The sequence below is a fragment of the Phyllobates terribilis genome, unplaced genomic scaffold (genome assembly GCF_046119375.1).
Source record: "Phyllobates terribilis strain yellow unplaced genomic scaffold, ASM4611937v1 Scaffold_2__4_contigs__length_985480577, whole genome shotgun sequence".
Classification (NCBI taxonomy): domain Eukaryota; kingdom Metazoa; phylum Chordata; class Amphibia; order Anura; family Dendrobatidae; genus Phyllobates; species Phyllobates terribilis.
The window spans coordinates 367,628,813-367,647,559 of NW_027362762.1; the positions used below are offsets into that span (position 1 = coordinate 367,628,813).

The 18,747-nt window shown below is 37.7% G+C and overlaps 1 protein-coding gene and 1 long non-coding RNA gene across 12 annotated transcripts in view; one reads left to right on the forward strand and one right to left on the reverse strand.

The window, feature by feature from the left end:
• Nucleotides 1-18,747, forward strand: part of DMD (dystrophin) — a 3,940,859-nt gene that overhangs the window by 816,063 nt on the left and 3,106,049 nt on the right. The window lies entirely within an intron of this gene.
• On the reverse strand, nt 12,973-18,408 carry LOC141252192 (uncharacterized). Its single transcript, XR_012313645.1, has 4 exons — nt 18,294-18,408; nt 18,115-18,215; nt 17,805-17,898; nt 12,973-13,363 (listed from the first exon to the last, which is right to left on the reverse strand). It is a non-coding gene; the product is annotated as an uncharacterized lncRNA (long non-coding RNA).

Here is an 18,747-nt window from a genome sequence, read left to right on the forward strand (position 1 = left end):
ATGCACAGCTGCAAACCTCTGAAGGACCCTGCATCTTGTTGTTCGGGGGACGTTGGAGGCACAAGCAGCTTCAAAAACTTGTCTGCTGCTATGACAAGGCTTTTTTGCCGCTGCTCTTTCAACCTGACGTAATTGCCTGTAGGAAAGAGTCCTCAATTTGCCCTTATCAGCACGCACACGTGTGTACTGTGAATCAGCTACATACTTCTTGATTGCCAAGACACTTCATCCTGATCATCGCACAATGTTGACTGTAGTCATTCCTTGACCTAAACACTCCACAATTTGTTGCTTCTCAGCAGCCGACACATCCTTTTTCTTTCCCATTTTGGCAGAAAATGTAGGCTGCTTAATAATGTGAGAGAGCCTTCTTCAGTAGTCTTGCCTTTCATTGGACACACCTGCCAAACTAATTAGCACAGGTGTCTGCAATTGCTTACAGTGATATAAAGAGCCCTGACACACATCACCATCAATGAGTTTAACTGACAAACAAACAAATTCTTCCCTTATCACTCCTAAACACTTTTTGCATAATAATTTGGAAGGCAGTGTACATGTGCTTTTCCACAAAACACCAGCGGTTCACGTAGTGAATCTTACAGTTCTAACTTGCCAACCGTGGTCTGTATGGAGTTGTTCAATAAAGGGCCCAAAATTAAGATAACATAGATGGGAGAGGTCTCTATGAATAGGAATTCCTAAGTATTTGATACCCTGTGAGGGCCAGGCAAAGGGAAAGTTGGACTGGATGGAATCCTATATGGATTTGGGGAGGGAGACATCGAGGGCCTCAGACTTCGCTGCATTGATTTTAAAATTTGACCATGTAACAAAGTGATCTATTTCAGCCATAACAGCATGGATGGATATATGTGATTGAGTGATATATACTAGGACATCATCAGCAAATAGAGAGCACTTGTACTTGGTGCCTCCCACCTCAATCCACCTAATATTGGGGTTATGGCGAATTGATGAGAGCAGGTGCTCCGTCACTAGGATGTATAAGAGAGGGGACAGAGGACATCCCTGCCTTGTCCCATTGGTGATTGTGAAAGGTGATGAAAATGTTCTGACGCACCCCCTGGGCCTTGGGACACCCGAAGCCGGACCCTTTTTGGTGGATGCTGGTGGTTGTAGTCTTCGTGGCGGCGACCCGGTTCCGTGGCTCAGGGCGGTCAAACCAGTGGCGGAACTATTTATGTGGTTTTGATGTTTAAATGTACGACTACGCCACAAGTGGATTGCGGTCAGAGTGAACCGCCGCTACAGGGCAGACCGCTGAGGCTGGTGTTGTGGGTGCAGCAGAGCGTAGCATAACTCCCCACGGGAGGAGTATCGCCTCAGGGCAGTGTATGCGGAGGATGGGGGTGATGGTGCAGGGCAGCAGCAGTAACGACACGGAGTCAGTGATGCAGTTCAGGGCCTTTACTCACAGTTCTTATTATCCAGAACACGTCTGCAGGTAACGGCTGCCCACGTCGTACTGTGCTCACCAGGTGAGGGGCTCAGACAACTCCCAGATAACTTTGGAGCACTTCACAGGACCCCCTTTGTGTGTCCTTTGTATGGCCTTTCTTACCAACACTTCTGTCCGGCTGCCTCGGGCCTCCTCTTGGTAAACTTGGCGCCAGTTTCCCTGACCCTATGTGGTGCCTTCCTAGCGGGTGTAGCGAGGGGCTGCGCCACATAAAATGTCAGAGCCTCCGGTTTCTAGCTGAGGGTCGTTTCCTGCCTCCACTAGTTCGGGGACTGGTCTCCCTCTTTGGCCTCACCCCTTCACGCAGGTGGATTCGGGCGTGCGGTGGCGACTCGCCCGTCCGCACCCCTGGGATCCCTTCATTCCTCGTTCCTGGAGCCTTCTCCGCTCCTCTTCCTTCCTTCTCCCTCTTCCAGGCCTGGGCCTCTGTTACTAGGCCCGCCTCCGGAGCAGAGCTCATGCAGAGCCCCTGCTCCCTGCCACTTCTGTTCAGACTTCTCTGCACTGAACTAAGATGGTGCCCACCTTTTATACTCCCTTCTCAATGCACCCAGGAACTGCTTCCTCCCTGCTCCTGCACTACAGGGTTCCCCTTCCTCAGTGTTCCCTCCCCCCACTCCAGCCAGGGACAGGGACTGTCGTGCCCATCTCAGGGGCATATTGGTCGCCCTGCCCCACGGCAATGTGGTGTAATGCATGCAGGTGTCGGGTCCTGATCCACACTACATCCTTACCTGAGAGTGAGATATCACACCTCTGGGTGAGGTGCAATACCTCTGTAGCAACCGAGCCCTCAGGGTGCTACAGTTACATTTATCTTCAGCCTAGGTGACGTATTGCGATACAGGGCCGTGATTTTGGCTATAAAAGGGTCCCCTAGACCCCTACCCCAAGCTTTTTAAGAGAATCATATATGGCGTGCCAGGAGACTCTATGGAATGCTTTCTCAGCATCCAACGAGAGTATCTAATTACAAATTTTTAACTGCATCTAGCCCAGGAAATACTTTGTGCCTAGTAGCAGTGTCTGCTAGTCAGCGGATTATCCCGGCTGTTAAGCAAGCTACACCACCTGTAGTTTGGACACTTAATTTTTTCAAAGGAAATGCTTCGGGACCACGGGATACTCAGTGAAGAGCATCAGGAGGCACCCCAAGGCATAGGGGCTGGGACTGGCAGTAGGATGCCTTGCGGTGGACAGCCGAGCTCGATCCTTATAAAAGCTTTTTAACTGCAGCAGCTTTAGTGGACGCTACTGGAGCTGGAATTACGTGGCTGCTGGCATGAGACTTGCCCTCCAATAGATCCTTGTAAATGGATTTAAAGTGTATTTATTCAAATTAGTGAGACAATTTAAATTAAAAAGCTTAGAGCTGCCTCCACCACAGGGGGGCTCGCTCGACCCACCAGCGGACAGGCACCAGTATTGGGAGAGGGGGGCTGGCCATCAGGGTTCACCGCGGCTCTGGCACAAACCCGGCGACACGGAGGTGGCACGGGCAGGAGCGGACTGGCCGTGTCGGCTTCTCACTTTTTGGATTTTAGAAGGGCATGACATGCCTATATCTGTGTCTCCCCCTCCTTTTACTCCTCCACCTCTTTTATTTTCGCATGACTATATGTACTTGTCACTTTTCCATGTGTTAGTTATGTCTTCTGAGCAGTTTGTCAGCTTTTGGACACCTTTGAAGGTGTTTTCTAAGTGTTTCTATGTGTTTTTGTTTGCCTGCCATTGGTTTTAATGGTGTTCGAAGGTGTTTGACGAACAGTTCGACGAACAGTTCGGCGAACACACGGGTGTTCGACGAACCGAACCGAACTCGAACACTACGGGGGTGGCTCAACACTACATATAACCTATATAAAACAATTGTAAAGTAAGTAAACTGACAGACTGGTACAGATGGGGAAAGGACCCTGCCCTTGTTGTCTTCCAATCTACAGGCTAATGGGGAAGAATACCATGGGCGCATCTGGAGCAAGGCAGACCCCATCTGACTAGTGTAGGGTTTATTGGGTTTTTGACTTTGTGTCTGTCATTAAATAAAGACTTTAGATGTGGACACTTCCTTAGAAAGTGTTCTCTTGAATTTATTTATTATTTATTTTAAATAGGCATTACAAGTATTTACCAACACAGAAATATAAGGAAAGCAGACAAGTCTTTTAGAGAAATAAAACTTTTACGTATATGTTATTATTTTATATTGTATGTAAATTGGTATCATATCATTGCTCAATATTTATATGTATGGTATTTCTTAATTCCTAGCATTACTGGAGTTTGTCTTAGTTTCGACAATGTAAAATTTAATTGTTAAAACATACTGAAAATAAATGTTTTCTTAGAATAGTGTGCTTTGCAAATAACATTGTACATGCTTTTCTCATTACTTTGTTTTGCTTAGCAGTGATGTGATACGCTAGTAAGATTTGTGTGATCAGTGGCTATTACAAAATAACAAAATGACAATCCAAACCACCCAAATTGACAGACTGCCACAAGTAACTAGCCCATCTGAGCTTTGGGTAAACTGTGTTACTCTCCTTTTTACTAATGAAATAGTAAGAACAAAATATGCTCAGAATGCTAGGAAAAAGCTTAAATAGTATGCAGCTCATTGTACAAAATATTAAATGTTATCAATCACAGAATATAGAATATACTGAACCCATAATACGAAATGCAAATAACTGGAGAATGGTACTTGTCCCTGATGAAGATACCCTGAGCAGTGATACATGTGCTGACATCTTTATTACTTTATCCCGTTCTCCAGTTATTTGGACTTCATATTATGGGGTCAGTTTATTCTATATTATTACAGTGGATAAGGAAAGTATTCAGACCCCTTTAAATTTTTCACTCTTTGTTTCATTGCAGCCATTTGTTAAATTCTAAAAAGTTCATTTTTTTCTCATTAAAGTACACTCTGCACCCCATCTTGACTGAAAAAAAAAACAACCATCAGTGTGTAAAGAGCAAAAAACAGAAAAAGGATTGGTACTTGGATAATAGAACTTCCATTTATTTCATCCATTAAAAAAAGGATATCCATGGTTAAAAAATCAAGGGTATTTCTTTCATGTTTCTGGCATAGCTTAATCAGAATATCAAGAGTATCATATTCTATTACTAAGGGCAGCTATGCCAGCAACGCGTAAGAATCATCCTTAATTTTTAACCATGGATATCCTTGTTTTTAACGGATGAAATAAATGAAAATTTTATTATCCAAGTACAGATCCTTTTTCTGCTTTTTGTTCTATGAGATAGCCTAATTCCACGCATTATATACATTTTTTGTGAGACTATTGGGTGTGCACAAACACAGACACACATATATATATATATATAAATTTAATCTATAAATATATTATTTATGGTTATCTTACATTTTAGTTCTTATACCTGACTTTATTACAATATATACAGTGGCATGTAAAAGTTCGGGCACTCCTGACTAGAACTATTGTTATTGTAAACAGTTAAGTAAGTTGAAGATGAAATGATCTCTAAAGGGCCTAAAGTTAAAGATGACACATTTCCTTTGAATTTTAGGCAAAAAAATATTTTCATCTTTTATATTTTAAAAATTGTAAAAAAAAATTGGCTGATGCAAAAGTTTGGGCACCATGCATGGTTAATAGCTAGTTGCACCCCCTTTTGCAAGTATCACAGCTTGTAAACACTTTTTCTAGCCAGCCAAGAGTCTTTCAATCCTTGTTTGAGGAATTTTCATCCATTCTTCCTTGAATTCTTCCAGTTCCGTGAGATTCCAGGATCGTCTTGCATGCACTGCTATTCTGAAGTCTAGCCACAGATTTTCAATGATATTCAAAACAAGGGCCTGTGAGGCCCATTGTAAAACCTTCAGCTTGTACCTTTTGAGGTAGTCTATTGTGGATTTTGACTGGGTTTGGGATCATTATCTATTTGTAGAAGCCATCCTCTTTTCAACTTGAGCTTTGTTACAGATGGTGTTATGTTTGTTGAAATGTCATTGAATCCATTCTTCCCTCTAGCCGTGAAATGTTCCTCATGCCATTGGCTGCAATACAACCCCAAAGCAAGATTGATCCACCCCCATGCTTAATGTTTGGCGATATGTTATTTTCCTAAAATTCTGTGCCCTTTTTTCTCCAAACTTACCTTTAATCATTGTGGCCAAAGAGTTCTATTTTAACCTCATCAATCCACAGGACTTGTTTCCAAAGTGCATCAGGTTTGTTTAGATGTTCTATTGCATGCTTCTGAAGTTGAATTTTGTGGTGAGGATGCAGGAGAGGTTTTCTTCTGAAGACTCTTCCATGAAGGCCATATTTGTGCAGGTGTGGAACAGTAGAACAATGTACTGACTCCAGAGTCTGTTAAATCTTTCTGAAGGTCTTTTGCAATCAAACGGGGGTTCCAATTTGCCTCTCTAGCAATCATACAAGCAGCTCTCACTGAAATTTTGCTAGGTCTTCGCTACCTTATATTGACATTGGTCAAAGTTATCTGAACACACAAATCTCCAAGGGTGGCCAAACTTTTGCATCAGTCAAATTTCCTTTATGTAATTTTAAAATGTAAAAAATGACAATGTATATTTTTTTTGTATCACAAAGCAAATTTAAATATCAGACAAAGATAACACAAGTAAACACAAAATGCAGTTTTTAAATGAAGATCTTAATTATTAAGCAACAGATACTGGAAGCATCCGTTGTTATCTGAAACAACGGATACTGGAAGCCTGTGCTAGCATTTCTTCTGCGGTGTTGCTATCAGTGTGTCAAGAGTGGGAGAAGAGGGTTGCATTGACAATCCAACACAATGGGAAGCACTTTGAACACATTTTATAAATGGTCATAAACTTGTAAAAAACTCATGAAAGAATAAAGTTACATTTAAACCAAGCACACCTTTGTTTTTCTTATGAAATTCTCAATAAGTTTAATGTTTCACATGACCCTCTTCCCATTGAAAAAACTAAAGTTGGATCCAAAATGTCCAACTTCAAAATGGCCGCCAGGGTCATCACCCATCTGGAAAAGTTTCCCCCTTCCATATACTAATGTGCCACAAACAGGAAGTTGATATCACCAACCATTCCCATTTAATTTAGATGTATCCATATAAATGGCCCACCCTTATAAATATTGATAGATAAATATACACATTATAAACATTGCTTGTAGTGAATCTTTACTACTAGATATATCTAGTGATTATTTTGATTTGAAAGATTGTTCCATCCCTGTTATTTGTTATTTTAATTTTCGGTATTTCAGTGTCCTTGCTCTGTGAAGTTTTTTCCAATAAGTATATTCATATTTTTTCTTATTGTTTGTCTGTGTATATACATTAGGTAGTTTTTGCATAGTCTTCCAAATATTAGTTACTTCATTGTACCTTGTAAAGTGCATGATATCATGCAATTCACATACTGGGAGGAACTTGAGAAAATGTTAGTGATTTTACCATCCTGTTCTGTGCTCGCATGTGGACTGGTGTCTCTGTTGGCGTTGTCTCAGATTATCAAACAACAGTATGCATAGTCTGGCCTGAGATACTGTCTTTTGCTCTTAGATTGACCAAGCCAGGAAGGGAAAGTTCCTCAGACTTCTCAAGCACAATGTGCATAGATAATACAAGCAATCATTGTACCTACATAAACAGAGAACTGGGAAATAGAGGAACAGTGGTAGAAAGATTAAAAAAGAGGACACCAGCCAGGTATTTTAACTTGGAAGTATGCATTTTTGTATAATATATTAGATTTTAGCAATAGATTAAATCTAGTGAGAAAAAAAAAATTGTCTCATAATATTTCAACTCCTTCAAATTTGATCTAACCTTAATTTACACTTTCTGACATTCTGACAAAATTACATCACACATTGCAGAATTATTAATAATACCCCCATAAGAAAAAAATATATATTTTCAAGTATAACCAGGCAGTCAGGCACTAACCACCTCTATGAATATGTAAATATAGTTATTTCTTCAGTAATTAAATTTTAATCCTTTGTTCTGTGAACTGCTTGTTGCTCATAATCATATATAATAAACCCTGTCTTGAGGACTTAAAGCTTCTAAATTAAGTTATTTAGCCTGGAGAATCTTTATATTGATCTTTCAAAGATTTACTAGTACCTAAGGAGCTGGAAGTAAGTGGTCATACATCACTGACTAGCCAGTTTTTTGCAAAAGTCTAATGCAGATCTTTCAGTGATAAATATGATGAATCTCCATTTAAAACATATCTGGAAAGCTAATTAACTACGTTAGCTGTCTGAAATTTGTCTTTTAGCCATTGTTTGATATGTGATACCTTTATATAAGTGCTCACTTCTAATTGTGGATGCAAAGACAGCCTACATTAAAACAGGGAACATGAATTTGCTTTGCTTATTTAATCTGCATGTGGATAGTTTGTTTAGTCTACTTTATATATATGATATACAGTGCTACCGAGGACAATAGCACCAGTAATAATCTTATTCTACCCAGCTTTTTTATTGGTATATGGTGGCATGATACTATCATATAATGCATAAATAAACTGCATCATAAATTAAATTCCCTAACCCTTCATATTATTTGGGTGCTAAAAGCTGATATTATATGGGCTGCAATAAAAAGTAATACTGTCTGACAAATCAAGCAAGGAAGCCCTACTCTGCTAGTTGCACAGCCAAATGATACAGTGTTCCAGATTCCATTGTTCCTCGGAAAGCTTTCCTCTATTTCTATATTATTTTCCAATCAACCAGGATAATCAGTGTATTTATATATTTATTATGTATTTATTTAATTAGGATATAGTACATTACATCAACATATTCCATATATATATATTGCCATCACTCACTGTCCCCACTGGCACCGGCAATCTAACTTCAATAACAATATATATTAATAGCACTTGTGATCTTCTCGTTAATTAAACAGAACGTCCTCCAGTTAGTCCACACTAGTCATAATAATCCAATCTCCAGATTTTAGTAAATTCCATCCATCAATGAATTCTTTATTTATAAAACATCATAAAGAAAATATGCCATGCTTTGTCAGATAGACCAGCCTTTGTCAAATCTAACATTAAGGTTTAAAATACAGATAGAATTAGTGCAAGGGAGGGAACCAAGATTTATCTAGTCTGTAATCAGCGAACTGATGTTTAATTAAATTCTAAATTCATATGTATATATGCCAATTTATCTATGGATTTTTAAGGGATTGTTTTATATACAGGTAGATTTTGAATTTAATTAGACATTCGTTAGCTGTTTGGAGACTGAATTGTCTTGGATCCCTCCCTTTCACTATTTATATAGTTATTGTATACCTTAATATTATGCTTGTCAAAGGCTGGTTTGTTAGCTGAAACATTGCACATTTTCTGCATGATAAAGACTTCATTAATGGATGGAATATGTTGGTGTCCAGAGTTTTTCTCAATTGGAGTAATCTAAATTCCCTTTAAGTATGTCTTTAGAGTGTGGGAGAAAACTGAAGTATGTAGAGAAAAAAAACAAGGGGGTAAACATTCAGACTCCATGCAGATGTTGTTCTTGGTTATATTTCAAGCCAGGTCCCGACTCTCTACCTTTAGACCAATCTATGACTGCAAACTGTCAATTGTTGCTTGTACCTGGAGAAGCTGTAATCTGATTCCAACATTCAATAATTAAATTGTCCTGTGAATTAATAATATTATTTATAGCATATGATGTATCTTAATGCATCATGTTTTTAAACCGAGGACACTAAAGCTGGAGGAAAGTCTACCTGTTAGATCCAAGTTGCTATACATGTTCACCTTCATTATGTCAGAAATAACTGCATTACATATGTTCAAACATATGTCACTCTATAATGTAGCAATTTCTTAACCATACTGGCTACTTTAAAACTGGCAGGGTTGCCAGTAATTGAGCAATTTGTATGGAAATATAAGCTATTTTTTATACATTGAGACATATTTACAGTTTTATTTTGGTATCATACAATTCCTTTTACATATACCTAGATGGACGTCTATGTTAATATTCTGGCTCCTCGGATATATAATGGATTTATTTGGGATGATTTATTAAAACTGGCATTGAGCACACCAGTCTAAATTAAGGACTTTCTGTATGACAATGCGCCAAATTTGTTAAGAGCCTTACACCACTGAATGAATTTGATGCATCTTCTTTGTAATTTGTGCTTCCATGCATCTGGGACTGGAATAGCATTTGTGGCATAATCAACACTCAAAATTTTGCAAAATTTATTGGGCATGTGTAGCCATGGTCCCTTCCCACTCTGGCTCATCCACAGCTCTACTCATTTGGCAAAACTGTTTTAAACTGGCGTGAAAATAACAAAAGTCATACATTTTTGTGCAACTCTAAGTTGGAAAAAAATTGGGACTTTTCAAAGCATTTAACACTAATTTTATGGTGTAAACATTGTGATGAATCCCCTTTTAGTTAGTATTGTGTAGAAAAAATTAGCTCCATTTTTAAAGGGAATCTGTCACCAAGTTTTTGCTACGTAATCTGAGAAGAACATAATGTAGTGATAAAGACCCTGATTCTGGCGATTTGTCACCTACTGGTGTCTTTGCTGTAGTTTCAATAAAATCATTGTTTTATCAGCAGGAGGTTATCACTAGAAGTCTAGTAAGCCTGCTGCCATATGGTCAACATATTCTTGAGCTCTGTACTATATAAGCACTGGTAGATCTGTGGCAGATAAAATTGTGATTTTATTAAAATGACAGCAAGCAGTTTAGTAAGTGGTACATTGCTGGAATCAGGGTCTCTGCCCCTAAATTATGGAGCTCTCAGATGGTGTAGCAAAAGCCCTATTAAGCTTCTATTTATTCACTATGCACTGCAGTGCCACAAATTAAATGTTTAATTTTGATATTATTTTCTTACAATAGGTAGCTTTAGCTTATATAATGATGACATCGTGATGACATTTGCAAGAATAGAACAGAATAGATTCACAACATCTAATTTCTTAGTCCAATTGAACAAGTGGAGTCGTCAAATCAATCATACTTGTAATACAAGAATTTCTTCAGGTTCTTAAATAGCTCCTTATTATACATATTTCTATAAAGGAATAAGGTAAAATTACTGTGAAAACAATATTTTCTGTTAAAAAAAATACTATAAACCAACTGTAGTAATACAAATAGCAATCTTCTTTAGAGTGAATAGCACACAAAGTGCTTGGTATGTGCTGTTACAAATCTTTCTGTCCTTGGTATTTGTACCACAGAGAGGATCTGATTCTACCAAGGTTGCAGTGACCCGAATTCGCCTCCTCTTGACATTCAGTGGCAGTATTCAAAGCAAGTGGTTCTGGTATCTCATCGACTTGTCATATAACATAGCATTTCTAAATAAATTGATTTTACTCAACTGATTTCTGTAACAGGCATGACAACTTTGCAAATTTAACAATCGCTCATTATTTCTTGAATGTCATGTAACATTTATTAAAAACGAGATACCATTTCGGAATCATATTGTTTCTACAAAATATATTCCTCTTAAGGTCTCAATATCAAAATTTGTTTCATTCTTTTATAACTTGACCAAAAATAAGTTAGTTATTTTTCTAGTTAATATTATTTCTCAAAATGAAAATCAAAAGATATGATTAATAGTCTTCAGAGTTTAAATCTTCCAGCATTCCTTTTAAAGGGGCTGTCCAGTACTTTAGATTGCCCCCCCAATGTATCCCCCCGGGGCCCCTAAGGATTTTTGTAATTAGTTTACGTTGCATATACTGCCTGTGAGTGGCGCTATCACTGGCCGCTCACAGGCATCACGTGATCCCCGGCTGAAGCCGGCTCTGACATCCGCTGATGTCACGACAACTGCTGGTAGCAGCCGGGGGTCTCTGTCTTCCTGGTTTCACAGTGGATGCCAGACTGTGGGTGGGGTTACCACCCCGCATCACATCCCGCATCCACTGCGCACTCTGCCTCTCCCCATTCATTGGGAAAGCGCAAGGTGGATATTGGGTGTGACGCGGGAGGTAACCCCTCCCACAACCCAGCAGCCACTGTGGGGACCCCAGCGCTGAGTCACGCCTCACTTGTCGTGACGTCAGTGGGGGGGGCACGTGATGCCTGGATAGAGCCGTTCACAGGCAGAAAAAGCAACGTAAGGTATTTTCAAAAATCCTTACAGGCCTCGGGGGGATACATTGTGGGGGTAATATAAAGTAATGGACAACTTCTTTAATATGTGTACATAGCATGATACTACAGTACAACTCTCAGGAAGTGTAGGAACTTTTCAATACTGGAAAGGTTTTACATATACTTTAACTGAAAACTGATAGAAGATAAGAAATTAAATATATTTGTAAGGTTATTTAAATATTAATATCAATTCTTTCTCTAATCCCTTTCCACTAATGCCTAGGGAAAAAGCTGCAAACAGGGAGAACTATATCTAAAATAATAATCTAAAACATATTTAGCCACTATTTAAGTTCCTGACAACCCCAGCATTGAATCCGTTTAAAAAATATTAGAGAAAATATTTTTTTTAGCAATTTAGAAATTGCAAAGTGGATAAACAAAAGAGAAATCTAAATGAGATCAATATTTGGTGTGACTTCATTCTAGGTACACTTACATGCAGTCTTTGAAGAGGATCTGTACCAAACATCATGGGGAACTAACCACAGATATTCTGTGGATGTAGCCTTGTGCAAATCCTTCTTATGATGTTGAAATCACGGCTCTGTGGGAGCCATATCATCACTTCCTGGACTCCTTGTTCTTCTTTACACTTAAGATGGTTCCTAATGAGATTGACTGTATGCTTGAGGTGGATGTCCGGTTGCAGAATAAATTTGAAGCCAGACACCTCACTGATGATATTGCACGATGGATAAGTATCTTCCTGTATTTATCAGCATTGCTCGCAATTTTCCATGAAGACCAGTTATTGCCAAACTTATCCCAAAAGTCGATAAGTGTAGCAGAGTAAAACTAATAGCCACCAGTAATAAGCTAATAGCAATGCTGGTCATGTTCCGATTTTGAAGGGAACAAAGCATGATGGTTTTTGTCTACTGCATTAAGTTTCTTAGACTATTGCTTTTGAGGTTGTAAGTGTTGCCAATTTCTTGGTGTCCTTAACATTGAGATATACAGACAAATACTTATCCATCATGCAATACTATCAAGGAGGAGTTGAATTGCAAAGATTCTGGGTGACAATAAAGGTGAAAAAGTTAAATAAATTATTCTTTTTGGAGTTATTTTTTACATGACAAAAGTCTGGCATTCATCAGGGTGTGTAGACTTTTTATATCCATGATACATTTGTTTATATTAACCTTACATTATATCCATACATATACAATGGATAGAAAAAGTCTACACACACCTGTTAAAATGACAGGTTTTTCATCATTTAAACAAAATCATATCAAAAAGAATTACTACAGAACTTCCACATGTCATTCAAAATCTGCATAATTCAATTTAAAAATGAACTGGAGTATTTTCTGATGTAAAAAAGAACTAAAATAAAATGGTTGTATAAATATACACTTAAACTAATACTTTGTTGAAGTACACTTTAAAACACCTTTTGAATTGATGACAGCATTCAGTCTTTTGGGTATCAACAATTGGCAATTTTTGCCCACTCTTCCTTGCAGTAGTGCTCCTTATCTGTCAGATAGCTGGGGCATCTCCTGTGTTCAGACAACTTCAAGGTAACCCACATATTTTCAATTGAACTCAGGTCTGGGCTCTGGCTAGGAATTCCAAAACTTTGATCTTCTTTTTAGGGTCATTGTCATGTTGTCATGTTGAAAGTTGAAACCCCTCTTCATTTTTAGCTTTTTAACAGCGGCCTGAAGGTGTTGATGCAAAATTTACAAATTAAAATGATGTCCTAAAAGTTCAATCTTGGTCTCATCAGATTATAATACCATTTTCCAAATGCTTTTGGCAACCTTGATGTAGGTTTTGTCAAAATATAGCTTGGCTTATATGTTTTCCTCTGTCTTGCCACCCTACACCACAGGTCAGGCATAAAAAAATGAGAGATTATTGTTTAATGCAGTACACAATTATGTACTTGCCAGAGATTCCTGCAGCTCCTTTAATGTTGCTGTAGACCTTTTAGCATCCTCACAGTCCAATTTTCTTCTTCTCTTTTCATCAATTTTTGAGAAATGTTCAATTCTAGGTATTGCCACTATTGTGCCAAATTTAAGCCAGTTCTAGATAATCCATGGTATAGATAATGTCAGGAAAATCCTAATAGAACAGCTAAACTTTCTATTGGGTTAATCAGAATCACTATAAATGATGGCAGATGTGTACTGACTACTAGAACACGAGTTTAAATGTGACTGTCTAATTCTGAAACATACCAGTGTATATAAATAGTCTACATGCCCTTGTTAAAATAACAGGTTTTGTCATGTAAAAAAATTACACCAAGAAGAATCATTTCAGAAGGTTTTCCACCTAATAATGTTAACTAAAATAATCTAGAGAGGGGAGAAATACCAAAACTAAAATAATGTGGTTACTTAATTGTAAACACCCTCTTTATATTGGGAGTTGGTAATTTTCAGAATTAGACAGTCACATTTAAACTCGTGTTATAGTAGTCAGTACACAGCTGCCATCTTTTATAGTGATTCTGATTAACCCAATAGAAAGTTTAGCTGTTCTATTAGGATTTTCCTGACATTATCTATACCATGGATCGTCTAGACCTGGCTTAAATTGGGCACAATAGTGGCAATATCTAGAATTAAATATTTCTCAAAAATTGCTGAAAAGAGAAGAAGAAAATGTTTCAGAATTTTGTCATTCAAAGCAAATGTCAAAAGATAGTGATGTTTGCTTTGAAAGTGTTTCTTTTTGCTGCTGGTATTTTCTCTTCTTAAATTGTATATTGTCATATCAAGTACTTTTATGTCATATCTAGAAAAGATCCAATATTCAAAGTCTCTATTCTTCAACAAATTCTTAGGTGTTAGCTGGAGGGCAGCATAAGCAGCAATTATTCAAGCTATAAAGAAATTGAAAGTGGTACTATAATGGCACTGAGGAGCACTGAAGTGTGAAAATTTGTTTATTAAAAAAGTGAAAAGCATACTTAGAATAATATACAACTTCAACGATCTTTATGTGCAATATGAGTTTAAATAGCAGTAGATATAACATGTTGGTGCAATTACTTTTCAATGTAAACTTATTAATAAACTGTTCTTTGACTTACAGTGATGAAACTTGTGTGATTGCTGCCAAACTTGCCTAACCAAATATATAATAGGTCTAAAAAAACCATTTTCTTTAGGAGGACAAAAGATTATCATGTAGACGTAAAGTTGGTACTTTAACTACCCTCTTTCAAAGTGAAATATTAGTATATATATATAAACTCATCGCTCTCACCCACAAAGCTCTCCACAGTTCTGCGCCACCTTATATCTCCTCTCTCATCTCTGTCTATCGCCCTACACGTGCCCTCCATTCTACAAATGACCTAAGACTAAAATCCCCCATAATCCGAACCTCGCACCGCCGTCTCCAAGACTTCTCTCGTGCTGTGCCCGTTCTCTGGAATGCACAACCCCAGACGATCCATCTGATGCCAAGCCCCCATGTCTTTCAGCACGCGTTAAAAACACATCTCTTTAAACAAGCCTACCACCTCAACTAGTCAGTAAACTAACTTTCCCCTGTCCCCTCCTTCTAAATATTATTTGGAATCTGCACCCTACTAGTCATCTGTCTCCACACCCTCCATGCACACGATAACTGCACTCGATACTTGAGTATTGCACTTAAAGATACTGGCTGATGACCGGATCATGCAACTTTATATGAAAATCCCTATTTATTATAATTGCCAGACATGAAATAACAAGCACTTTTCACCTATTGTGTCCCCCCATTTCTTTGTAGATTGTAAGCTTGCGAGCAGGAACCTCACTCCTGATGTAGCTGCTTAAACTGTTTCACCTTGTATTGAATTTATTGTCTATACATGCCCCCACTTAATTGTAAAGTGCTGCGGAATATGTTGGCGCTATATAAATAAAAATTATTATTATATATTAGTTGTTAGTTATAAAACAGCATGACTGAGGTGGAACTTTCTTCAATATTTAGATAATATACAAAGAAACAAAGAGAAACACTAGAAAATATATTTGTTGACGCAATCTTTACAGAGGAAATAGGACAATATGTAAAATCAGCAAAGTTAAACCTGAAGAAATCGATGTTATTTTCAAATTGTTCTCTAACTCACTATATAGTGGCAAGGAAATTAAATATTGATTCAATAGGTTGCAAATAACATCAATTTACATTTAGAAGAATTATTAGTAAAGAACTGAGAAGAAAAACACCTTTAAATTGCTGCATTTCTTTTTAGAAATGTGAAACTAAATTAATTAGTAGTTAATTATCTATTATGTACAGGTTTACAGCTTCTCTACATGTTCTCCTGATTTCATCTTTGCTACAAATACAAGATTTGTCCATACACATTAGGTTAAAATGAAGTGATCTAAAAATGTCTTTTTAGAGAATTCTTTGTCATTCTGTGAGTTTTTGTGGGAAAGAAGATCAAACATGTTGAAATTAAAAATGTGTAATTCTTTATTTTGCGAGGAGACTAACCAAGGGCTCATTTGTAATCCCTCTCTATTGAAGCATGCACATTGTCATGCTAGATATGGGAAGAATCCAGCATATGATAACGGGAAAAGGAGGGGAGCCCAGCAACTAGAGCAGATATAACAACATCCTGACTCCCCTATCATCAATAAATAGGTCCTGAACCTATCGCCGAGCAGGATACCTTAGCCCTGGTTGACCCTAGAGCTAGGACCTCGGTAGGGAGGGGGAGGGGTGAGCACTAGTCAGTCCCACTGCAACTTAAGACAAACCAGGGAAACAGACAAGGTAATACACTTAGCTTTGAGAAGACACCAGAGAGATCACAACTACAATCCACAAAGGAACTCCAAGGAGAATCAAGCCAACTGCTAGAATTCCAGATCTGAACAGAGGAATTTACTCTATCACCGGCAATTCTCTGGAGAAGCTGAGTGTATTTAAAGATCCAGCAAGGATATATCAATCAACAGCAGAAGGTGGAAATCACCACTGTGTCTTAGAGAAGGAGATATCATGAAAGGATCAAGAAGGTGTCTGCAAGACCAAGTGCAGCGACCTTCTACAGCCGGATCCAGAATGACTGTCTGTCAAACCTCACACATTATGACACACATTCAATATCTTATGTTTATGAACAGCTTTAGTGGAATACAAATCTTGAAAAATATATTATAATTTGTTGGTAAAGTTGTTGCCAGTTTCTAATATTTACTATAATATACAGACATGCCCAATGAGCAGCACTAATAGAATTGGTAAGAAAGAGTTGTTATTCTTGCCTAGAATAGCAGTATTATATTAATGGGTAACTTAAGAAAAGAATGCATGTGCTTGAAATAACTTCAAAATCATAAAAACTAGAAATGGATGAATTTATTAAAGTGGAATTTAATTCTATTCTAAATTTACAAAAATTCATATTCTCTAGAATATGTATTTTTGTAATTTGCTCTGTGAAAATTCAGCAAAATAGAGGTCAGCTGTGGCTGGCATCTTGCTGAACTGTAGAGGGCAAAAGGTTAAAAAAATACTCACCTGACAGCTCATCTGTTCTGCATCCAGTGCCTGCTGTCTTCCACTTGGTCCTCTGGCCCTCTTTCTGGAGCTGTGCTCCTGTATCCTCATTCTAGGATGGAACTTCTGGCTGAGACCAGACCTTGGAGGTCAAGATGCGTCGTAACGTCATGACGTCACAGAAAAAAGAGGCTTTGAGGACTGAACAGAAACTTGAGGCAACAGTGGTGCTGGGACAATTGAGTGGGCAAGTGAGTATTAGGGGCTTTTTTATTTTTTCCATTTTCCATTTATTTTGCTCTGAGATCTGTAGAGTCCCCAGAGCCTAATAGGGAACATTCAATTAGAAGTGAATAACTTTGCTGCAAATTGAATTTCCCAGTGAAATCTGTGTGCTTTTGCAAATATGAATTTTATCAGATCACTTCATCTATAATAAAAACCTGTTCATTTTTTTTAAGACCATTTAAGGTAAAGTAGTTAAAAAAGATAAGCAAATTGATTTGAGACAATTTAAATTTGCCTCAAATATTTAATTTCCCTTGCAATAATTCATCGAAATGAGGGGGCAGGTGGACCTCATTTTGTTGTATTGAGTAAGCAAAATGGTGAATGAAAAAATATATTCACCTCAAGGTTTGTCACAGTTTGTCGTCTAGTCCTTCTTATATCCTCTTGCATCTTCTTTCATGATCTTGTGGTGGCTATAGGAGAAACCTGGCGTCTTGAAATAAAATGTATGCAGTATTTAATTTCAGCCATAGACTTAAAAGAATATTTGATTCCAAATATGAAGTATAATGCCTTTATTTTATTTAGCTTACTCAACTACCGTATTACCGCTACACCACAAATTTTGGGAAGGAAAATAGGAAAAACAATTTAAAAAAAAAAAAAAAGATGGTGGTGCGTCTTATAGTCCGACTTTGCAGTAGCTTACCGAGGTGGGTGGTTCTGCTGGAGCAGAGTCAAAGGAGGCAGGGATGTGGGAGCCGAGATCTCAATTTGAGACTGTACAATGTCCATGCAGCAGGAAGATCCCTATTAAGATATATTAAAAAGATTTTACATCACAGAAATTTCTTCAACACTTCTTTTACTTACCCTAACTGCATGTACCATGAAGATGGACTAGACAAGCTTGCAATCTAGACAACCCTATGTTGATAAATGTGATGACTGGTGGATTATATTCTTTTAGCAGCAGTTTAGGAATCCTAACTAATAACATTCTGGAATATTTTTGTAATGCTTGCTCAGTTTCCCTTTGAGCACTTCAGATGCTGAAGTATTTTTAGAAATCCTCTATAAGGCATTCATTATTGTAATTATAGTCTTGTTGATTGATGGGAAATGTTGTGCTCAGTAGCAATGAGTCTTCAAGAAAGTGATTTTTACTCAGGCAGAATAACAACTGTTTCAAATTCCCTGTGAATGAGACACACTGCAATAGTGTTAAGCAATTAATACTATGATCACATACCACATGTTAAAAATATGTAGAGAAATAATAGCCATTGAGTTTCCTACTTTAGTAGATGTTATTTTTTTTTTTTCTTTTGATATTTCCTTT